The sequence below is a fragment of the Muscardinus avellanarius genome (assembly GCF_963383645.1).
Source record: "Muscardinus avellanarius genome assembly, chromosome: 4".
Lineage (NCBI taxonomy): Eukaryota > Metazoa > Chordata > Mammalia > Rodentia > Gliridae > Muscardinus > Muscardinus avellanarius.
Window position 1 is genome coordinate 161,700,872 of NC_137789.1, and position 10,386 is coordinate 161,711,257.

The following is a 10,386-nucleotide window of genomic DNA, read 5'->3' on the forward strand; positions in this document are numbered from 1 at the left end:
TCTCCATTACCACAAAAAGAGCGCCTTTCATAGCCAGAAAACACCATCACCAGAAAAACAAAAAAAACCCACCAGGCTCCAGAGAGAAAGCGGACTGAGAACAGAGCTCAGGGCCACAGAGGAGACACACGCGGCCGAGGACGCGGCAGCAGCGCCATACTGCCGGCAGCAGCGGCGAACTCAACGGACGGCTACAGCAAGCCAGGTGAGCCGCTGGGGAACAGCCAGGCGGGATCCTTCGGGGCAGACAGCATTTAAAGCTCCCAGTGGCTGAGCTCAGCACACGCTGCAGGGATTCAGAGTGGAAATCAAAACCAGAGAAGAAAAAATACGCCAGCCTCATGGCCGAGGGCGTGGCAGAGGCGCCATATTGCCACCGGCGGCGGCAGCAGCAGTGAATTCACCGAGTCCAGTACAGCTACATCTGCGTATTCAAGAACAGTGAGTCAAATTGCGGGCCACAGAGGAGAAATCGCAGTATTGGGCCTCCTGGGACTTGACCCAGTGAGGGAGTGGTGGTGGCAGAGATATCACACCATAGGAGAACGTGCAACCTGGCACCCCCCATAGTTTAAAGCAGCCTCTATCGACTCCCTGGGTCGGAGACTCTGTGATACAACCCAGTAAAGGAGTAGTGGGGTCTGAGATAATACAGACTCGAGATCCAGAGCACCTTAAGTGAAGCCATAGTGACCCAAGGGAAGAACCCAGAGAAGGCACAAACCTCCGAAATCATGAGAAAGAGGAATAACACTGGAGTAATGAATGTGCACAACCCCACAACATCAGAACCTGATAAAACAGAAAATCAGAGATTTCTAGAAGATCAAATCAGGAAAATAACTGTAGAAATAATAGAGGTGCTTCGAAAAGAACTCAGAGAGAGCCAAAAAGAGATAAAGGATGCAATTAATGAAGTAAAGGCCTCAATTCAAAGCACAAACAACCGATTAGACCACATGGGGAACAGAATCTCGCTCTTAGAAGATGAGCAATCCAAAAATGAATGCATAGTTTCTAATCTAGAAAAAAATATCCAACAGCAGGAATCTGACATTGAAGAAATATGGGCCGATCTTAAGAGAGCTAACCTAAGAATAATTGGAATAGAGGAGGGAAAAGAAAGTGAAACCAAAGGGATCAACAATCTCTTCAAGGAAGTAATAGCAGAAAATTTTCCAAACATAGAGCAAGAGGTTGATACACAGATCCAGGAAACTTATAGAACTCCCTTTAGACAGGATCGGAGAAGAGGATCCCCACGCCATATAATTGTCAAAATGACCAATGTGCAAGCCAAGCAGAGAATCTTAAAGGCAACAAAAACAAAGGGCCAACTGACATTCAGAGGCAAACCAATTAGAATCACTCCAGACTTCACAAACCAAGTCATGAGAGCCAGAAGGGCTTGGAGTAACATATTCCAAACTCTGAAAGAAAACAACTTCCAGTCAAAAATTTCCTATCCAGCAAAACTTTCAATCAAATTAGATGGAGAAATAAGAAGCTTCCATGACAAACAGAAACTGAAGGAATTTATGTCTTCAAAACCAGCGCTAGAGAAAATACTCAAAGAGATTAACTACAAAGAAGAAATAGGTAACACTCACCAGAACCAGAGAAACAAGAGTTTCCATCCAACAGACAACTAAGATTGGTTATCTGTGGAGATTCATTATTTATGTTAGTCTTTTACCTATCTCTAAATTGTATTGTTTGCCTTTATTGTTGTTAATTTTTAGGATTTCTAGTTGGAATATTAATATACCTTCAGATATAGCATTTGGAAATATTTTATCCAATTCTATTAGTAACTTTTAACTCTGTTTACATTGTCTTTGGATATACAATATTTTCTTTTATTTTTTAGGGAGTTTGTATATTCTTCTGTTGCCTGTGCCATTGAAATCATATCCAAGAAATCACTGCCAATTTCAATGTTGTGAGGTTTTATGACCCAGATTTTCTCCTAAAAGTTTATAGTCTTAAGATTTATATTTAGGTCTTTTATCTATTTTGAGTTAATATTTGTATATGGGATTAGGTAAAGGTCCAATTTTATTCTTTTCCATGTAATTATTATTTTTCAACAATATTTAGTTAAAAGATTATTATTTCCACCACCAAATGTTCGTGGAAACCTTGTCAAAAATAACTTGACAATATAGGGAAGAATTTAGCTCTAGGCTTGTATTTAACTCCAATGGTCTATATATCTGCCTTTAGAACAGTACTACACTGTTTCAATTATTGTAGCTTTATATGGTTTGAAATCAGAAAATATATATCTGCTAGCTTTGTTCTTTTTCAAGATCGTTTTGGGTATCTAGAATTCATATTCCATATTAGGATAGATTTTTTTCTGAAAAATAAATATATAAATATATGATAGTTTCACCTAAAAAAACAGAAAAAAATATGCTCTAGTAAGAAAGAAAGCAAAAAAATATTGAAATGCTATCTTTAAATCATCAAACGCTTGGTATCAGACAAATGAAACTGTTATGTGAGATTATCATTTTTAATTTTGGATAAATTGCTATAATACTAAAAAAAAAAAAAAAAAAAAAAGAGCCCCTTGTGTCACGCCTGCTGAGCCCAGAGCGCCAGCAGTGCCATCTTGGCCAGGCCTCGCAGGGGCTAGCAGCTGGTGGCTCCACAGCTCCCACAGACCTTCAGCAAAAACGCAATGGATTATTGGGAAGCCAGCAATTAAAGTCCATCATCAAGAGTGGCTGGACGCTGGACGTGGTGGTGCACACTTGTAATCTCATCATTTGGGAGACTGAAACAGGAGGCTCTCAGTTCGCAGACAGCCTTAGCTACTTAGTGAGGCGCTTTGTAACTCAGTGAGACCCTGTTTCAAAATGAAGAATAAAAAATAAGGAGCCGGGTGTGGTGGCACGTGCTTGTAATCCCAGCGCTTGGGAGGCTGAGAAAGGAGGATTGCACAGGTTCGAAGCCAGCCTCAGCTACTTAGTGAGACCCTGTTTCCAAATAAAGTATAAAATAGGTCTTGGAGTAAAGCCTGGAGGTAGAAAGCCCCTGGTTTCCATCCCCAGTACTACAAAAAATAAAATAAATAAGGCTGGGAGTATAGCTCAGAGGCAGAAAGCCCCTGGGTTCTATCTCTAGTGCTGAAAATATATATATATCCAGCTACCCAGACAACCATGCAGACCCTGTGACTACAGATGAACCCATGTCTTCCTGCAGGAACCCGGCCAGACCCTGTGGCTGCGGCCAAAAAGACTCTTACAACACAACATAAGGAAGCAAACAACGCGATTAAACAGTGGACAGAAGACCCAAATGGACACTGTGTTGCTGACGTCCCGTTTGGAAGTTCGTCCCCTGGAAACACCAGTGTCCAAGCGATGAGCACTGGGAGGAAGGTAGGCTTGGTTCAGCGGCCAAAGGGCGGAGAGCAGGGAGTTGGCAAACCGACTTCCCAACTCAGGGGCTGGGGTCAGAGGCGCAGGACAGGAGTGAGAAGGGGAGAGAGGTCTGAACCGGAGGACATGCAGGTCTTGTCTGGGAATAGGCGGACATCTCCTAGGAACTCTGGAGCCTCCTTGGCCTGCTCCTTTCCTGGTCTGGTGATTCCTATCATGGTGGTTGCTAGGAATCTTTGGCCTTAAAGAATAAGAGGAGGGGGAGAGGGTGAGGGAGGGAGAGAGAAAGAGAAGAGAGAGAGAGAGAGAGAGACAGACAGACAGAGAAGATGCCTAGCCAAGTTTAAGCCAGGTGAACCCTGTGTTATAGTTTTGGACAAAACATTTCTCAAATGTTCAACACATCCACATGCAGAGCTGAGTGGGATCTGGTGCAGAGAGTCACAGCGTGAGGACAGAGAAGGCATCCTCCCAGTCACCCGGAGGACGTCTGCAGCCACGAATGAAGAGCCAACGTTTTTATCAAAGGTGGCCTCCAGGTCCTGAAGGGTAACCTAGGCAACTGTTAGCATCCGTCATAACCCACACGCCAGAGATGCTATTTACAGCCAAACCACAGGAGACTGATAATGTATTGCCCAGCCTGCAGCCTCCAAAGTTAGTGAGTTTTAGGTCAGTTGGGAGCAAGTGAAGCTGAGCATGTGTTTAGGTTTTTCCTATATAAGCTTCACCAAAGAAGACGTACACATGATTAATATGTACATGAAGATGTGATCAGCACTGATCATTAGGTAAGTGAAACTTAAACCTCAGCGAGGTCCTGCTGTGCACTCGCTGGTGGTGGTTACAGGACAGGACAGACGGGGCCAGTTGTTGGGGTGTGGCAGATCTGGAACTCAGATTTTGCTGGCAGAAATGTGAAGCTGTAGAGCCACTTTGGAAAATCCTTACTTTCTTTTCTTTTTCTTTTTTTTTTCGGGTCTGGGGGTGGAATCCAGGGGCATTCTACCTCCGAGCTACACCCCTGCCCTATTTTTTATTCTTTATTTTGAAACAGAGTCTCACTGAGTTGCAAAGGGCCTCACTAAGTAGCTGAGGCTGTCTGCAAACCGCGATCCTCTAGTCTCAGCCTCCCGAATACTGGGATTACAAGCGTGCGCCACCACGCCTGGCTCTTAACTTCTTAAAAATTTCAGCTTGAATGTAGCCAAAAGACTCTGTTATTTCACTAGGAACATAAAATCTATGCCAACTCAGAGATATGTACATGAATATTCATAACATTATTTCGTAATAACCCTAAACTATAAATAGCCCAAAGTGTGTCCCCTGGAATGGATAAGCAAATAGCATATCCATACCACGAATGCAATTCAGCAACGGAGCCATGAGGTGCTGACGCCTGCCACAGCATGGGTGGCCTCGGAATTATACGGATCAAAGCTGTCGAAAAGCCGACGTGTTAAAGGATTTCATTTGTGTGAAATGTACGGAAGAGCCTCTGTCTGAAGGACAGGAGCGTGGCTGGGCAGGGTGGAGGGCTGACCATGGCCAGGTTGGGGGCTCTGGGCTGGTGGAGAGCCCCGCGGCTGGACGGCGCTAATGGGGCTCTTGACAGATGCACTGTGAACCACTGACTCGGATCTTCACAGTGGGTTACGGCCAACGGTCTCTTTTCCTTCTGCTGGCCACCTTTCCATCTTCACTGAAATGTGATCTGACCTGCCCACAGCTCAAAGAGAACTTTGTAGGAGATTACAGATGAGAGGGGAGCAGAGCGTCTCTGCCGGCAGGGAGAGGACACACGTTTGCCTGGTCCTAGCTGCAGGTCTCTGCGAGGGAGCTGGCCTTGGGGCTTCTTGGACATTGTCCCAGGGGGTTGTGAAGCGGCACAGTAACCTGCACAGTTGACCATTCCCACAATAGCTCTACATAATGAGTCACCCCAAACTCTTATCACCAAGCACTGCCGCTCACCTCTCCGCTGAGGGCTGTGGCTCGGCTGATCTTGGCTGGGTTTGGCCAGGCTGGATTGAGATCAGGGTTATTCTCTGGGCCTCTCATTCTCCTGGGGGCCAGCCGGTCACCATGTACTATTTCTGATGTAGTAGCAAAGGGCAACCATTCACTGTGGAGAACGTTCAGAGCTCCCCCTGCCGGCATGCCGCCTAGCACCCCGCGGGCCAATCGGGACTCTCTTGTGGGCATCCTGTCCAATGTTCCACTGGCCAATCACGACTTGCCCTGCCAGCATCCCTTCAGCCAACATTGCCCAAACAAGCGAGATAGCCAAGCCAGAGCCACACAAGGGGAGTTACGCTCCCTCGTCATGAGCAAGGCTACAGGGTGTGCAGACATCATTTTATAGCAAGATAGTGAACTGAGGGGTGAGGGCCAGTGGAGCTGGGGGTGAGGGCCAGTGGAGCTGGGGGTGAGGCCTAGTGGAGTGTGTAGCTGGGTTTCACCCACCTGGCTGGGCAGTCACCAACAAAATGAATGTTCTAGGGACTGAACACACGCAGGTGCCTGTGACAATCTGAGGCCCCCCAAAAAGCCCTCAGAACATCCAGGGAATCCTTCAAGGGCTGGAGGGGGCGCAGCATCTGGGCAGCCATACACCGCAGGACACACTGGGGTGGGTGACCACTCAGCCTGCGCAGGTCTTTGGGTTCCATGCAGCGTAAAGGGGGCTGGGGACACAGAGGTGCAGGAAGAGTTTGGAATAATACCCACCCACAGGAAGCCAGGGTTGGGGCACACTATGGATCAAAGAGAGCTTGTGGGGCTGGAGGGATTGCGGCCAGGACGAGGCTGGCAAATAGGGGATACATGCATGGGGAGCAGATGGCCCTCTCGGTCCCCTGGGGCATGTCAGTGGCATCTGGCTGCCACTGCGCAAGAGAGCGCTGCCCACAGAAACCTCCCAGCCCGCCTGCTGCCCAAGCTGCATCTCAGCCACTCACACACCAGCACTGAACTACGGCTGGTGGTGGGCAAATCAGGTGTCGAGCTGCCCAGCAGCTGCATAGGGCGAATGCAGAATGGTGGCCCTGGTCTACCTGCCGTCTGGGTGGCGCTGGGCTTGCTCTGCAGTGGAATTGCTATATTTGTAGACTCTGGGCTATCCTTTCCTCTTGCTTTTGCTTGGTTTAAAACTAGCCTGGGCTAGGACGTCAGGCCAGTGTTTGGGGCAAAGCCCAGTGCTGTCACTGCGTGGCAGTGAGCTCCTGAGCTCCTCCACGGGGCCATAACCACGGGGCCAGCGCCCGGCGAGTTCCCCACGTGGCAGAAAAACAGCTTTAAGCATCTAGTTCTCAGTCACAATGCTTACCTGCCATTTTCCCAATTCTGCTTAAAAAAAATGCTTCCTTATGAAAATTCTCTTCCCTCTGATCTGGTTTAGACTTCCCAACCAGAGGTTCCCAACTTATTGTCGTACCACCTCCTTTTCTGAAGGAAAAAAAATCACTCAGCACACCCCGCCCCGTGGAAGTCTACATTCCTTTTAAGTGAATACACAGAAAGAGGCAGTGGTCAATTGGCCTTTTACGTATCTTCAGTGGCCCACGTTGGGAACCTGTGAGAGCGGTCCCACCTCCACAGCCCTGCTCAGGAGGCCAGGAGGGCCGAGTACCTCTGCCGGGCTTTCTCCAGCGCCCCTGGACTCCCAGCCTGTTGACGCTGTCCTGACCGCAGTCCTGCCAGTGGGCAGTTGGGGAGCTTGGGCTCCACGCGTCTGACTTGAGGCCACCTCAAGTACTTGGGGAGTGCTGGCTCCACGCTGCCCACTCAAGAGCAACCTTGCTTAAACTCGGCCATCGACATCCTTTTCCAGATTCCCTGTTGGATTCGGGATCCTCAGGCTCAACAGTGTTACCTTTTCCTGGAAGAACACAGGTGGGTGCTGGGCTGCCAGGCCTCAGTTCTGGGAGCCCGGGCTGGTGGCCTCTCCCTGTGCAGAGATGACCGCATCATCTTCCACGGCATTGTCCCTGGAAGCAAGTTTCAGTTACAACTGAATTGCAAATCTGTCCTGCGGCACATCAAGGGCGATGACCCTGTGGACGGGGGGGTGGGGGGGTGGAGGAGAATCTCTCTCCTCCTGCTGCCCGTACCCAGCCCTGTCCTTCTGAGGCAGATCTAGGCAATACTCCTGACATCCCCAGAAGATTGCCTGGTTGCTCTTCTGCACCATCTGGATTTGGGAGTCCTCAGTCCTCTTTTCAAAATAGGCTTACTGTTTCCTTCACTTTGTGTGTGTGTGTGGGGGTGGGGGTACTGGGGTTCCTGGAAGCCCTTCTAACTCTGGACTACACTCCCAGACCTATTTTATACTTTTTTTATTTGGAAACAGGCTGGCTTCGAACCAGCGCAATCCTCCTGTCTCCACCTCCCAAGCACAGGGATTACAAGTGTGCACCACCACGCCCGGCCCTCCTTCACTTTTGAAGCTATGAAACAAAGGCAAGTTTGCCCGCAGAGCCAGTTATTTACAGGTGCTGAGGACGGCCTATTGGCCAGGGAGAGCCACCTGTCTTTGCTGGGGTTTCTCTGGAAACAGTGTACAGGGGAGGTTTAGGTCTACCCAACTGGGGTATTGTCATCACAGCCTTCCCCAGAGCCAGACCATCATGCTCCAGAAGGACTAGTGATCCGTGTGCCCTGGATGGGCCCAGCCCACCATCGACATCAGGTGAAAGGTGCCCAGCCAGGCAGGGAGATTCTCGGCTCTGAGGCTGCCCAGGACAGAAGCGCCCACCAGTAAGGGAGATGAGGGCTCAACAGTGCCGCCGTGCCTGCTCCAACCTGGCCTTGGGAGTTTCGTGGACGCCCGTGCAGGCCGGGGCCACAGCTAACGTTGTTGTGAGCCTTCATGTTATGAGCCTCGCTGGCTCTGTGGTTCCAGAAGGATTCCCGTGAGACAGCGCTTCTTTACTTTAAAGCCTTGATGTGGGCGCGCGGCGCACACCAGCCAGGGCCCGGGTCGCGGGACTCTGGGCCCCAGGCCAAACTGCACGTAGCACGCCAGACCCCTGGAGAAACCGGGCCCAGTAAGACGCTGGGTTCTGGGCAGGGGTTGCGCGCGGGCACGCCAGATGGGGTCCGGGTCACGGGACTCTGGGCCCTGGCCGAACTGCGAGTAGCACGCCAGACCCCTGGAGAAACCGGGCCCAGAACAGAAAAAGATAAAGAAAAATATCGGAGAGGAGGTAAGAAAGCCGTTATGGATGCCAGGACACTGGAGATACAGACAAAACTTATCTAAATGCACTGGAACTTATGGAAAAATTCGCCGTGAAAGAGGACTGCTATTTCTCTATATTGTTAAGAATCTCAGACATCACCTGTAAGGAGAGAGTTTAGCGGAGACCAAGGAGAAATGCGGTGTTGAAAGAGTCCTCCGCGATGGTGGTGGAGACTTGTATTCAGGAGAAGCAGAAACCGGATCCTACCAACTTTATTTTTTTGGAGAAATTACACCAAATGTCGAATGCTACCATCACGCATGCTTAGGAACACTGGACAACATTCAGAGTGGAAAAAGAGCCTGGGAAGGATTTGAAACGGTGGAGGCAGTGGCAATGCCAGTGGCCAATACTCAGGGGAGGCAGAGATCTGATACATTACACCTGGAACCTTTGAAGTAGTAACCACAGAGACAGTGATCGGAACCTGCTGAGGGGTTAGGCAGGCGCCGGGGCCAGTGGCCGACATCGGAGCTTGCTGTGAGGCAAGGCCACTACTGAGGCCTTCGTGGCCGGGATTGGAACCTGCCGAGGGGTTAGACCGATGCTGGGGCCAGCGAGGCTGGCATTGGAGTCTGCCATGAGGCAAGGCTTGTGCTGGGGCCTCCGAGGTCGGGTCCGGAAACTGCTGAGGGGTTAGGCCGGTGCTGGGGCCAGTGAGGCCGGCATCGGAGCCTGCTGTGAGGCAAGGCCAGTGCTGGGGCCTCCGAGGCCAAGATAATAGCCTGCCGAGGGGTTAGGCCAGTGCTGGGGTCAGCAAGGCTGGTATCGGAGCCTGCCGTGAGGCAAGGCCAGTGCTGGGGCCTCCGAGGATGGGGCCGGAGCCTGCTGAGGGGTTAGGCCGGTGCTGGGGCCAGCGAGGCCGGCATCGGAGCCTGCCGTGAGGCAAGGCCGGTGCTGGGGCCTCCGAGGCCTGGATAAGAGCCTGCCGAGGGGTTAGGCTAGTGCTGGGGCCAGCAAGGCTGGCATCGGAGCCTGCCTTGAGGCAAGGCCGGTACTGGGGCCTCCGAGGCCAGGATAAGAGCCTGCCGAGGGGTTAGGCCGGTGCTGGGGCCAGCGAGGCCAGCATCGGAGCCTGCTGTGAGGCAAGGCCAGTGCTGGGGCCTCCGAGGCCGGGATTGGAGCCTGCCTTGAGGCAAGGCCGGTACTGGGGCATCCGAGGCCAGGATAAGAGCCTGCCGAGGGGTTAGGCCGGTGCTGGGGCCAGCGAGACCGGCATCAGAGCCTGCCGTGAGGCATGACCAGTGCTGGGGCCTCTGAGGCCGGGATTGGAGCCTGCCGAGGGGTTAGGCCGGTGCTGGGGCCAGTGAGGCCGGCATCAGAGCCTGCCTTGAGGCAAGGCCGGTACTGGGGCCTCCGAGGCCAGGATAAGAGCCTGCCAAGGGGTTAGGCCGGTGCTGGGGCCAGCGAGGCCAGCATCGGAGCCTGCTGTGAGGCAAGGCCGGTGCTGGGGCCTCCGAGGACGGGGCCGGAGCCTGCTGAGGGGTTAGGCCAGTGCTGGGGCCAGCGAGGCCGGCATCGGAGCCTGCCGTGAGGCAAGGCCGGTACTGGGGCCTCCGAGGCCGGGATAAGAGCCTGCCGAGGGTTAGGCCGGTACTGGGGCCAGCGAGACCAGAACTGGGGCCTCCCATGAGGCAAGGCCGCTGCTTGAGCCAGCGAGGTCTGGATCAGGCCACTGAGTAGCCAGGCCACTACTGGGACCATCAAGAGTGGGATCGGTACTTGCAACGCAGCATGCACAGAGA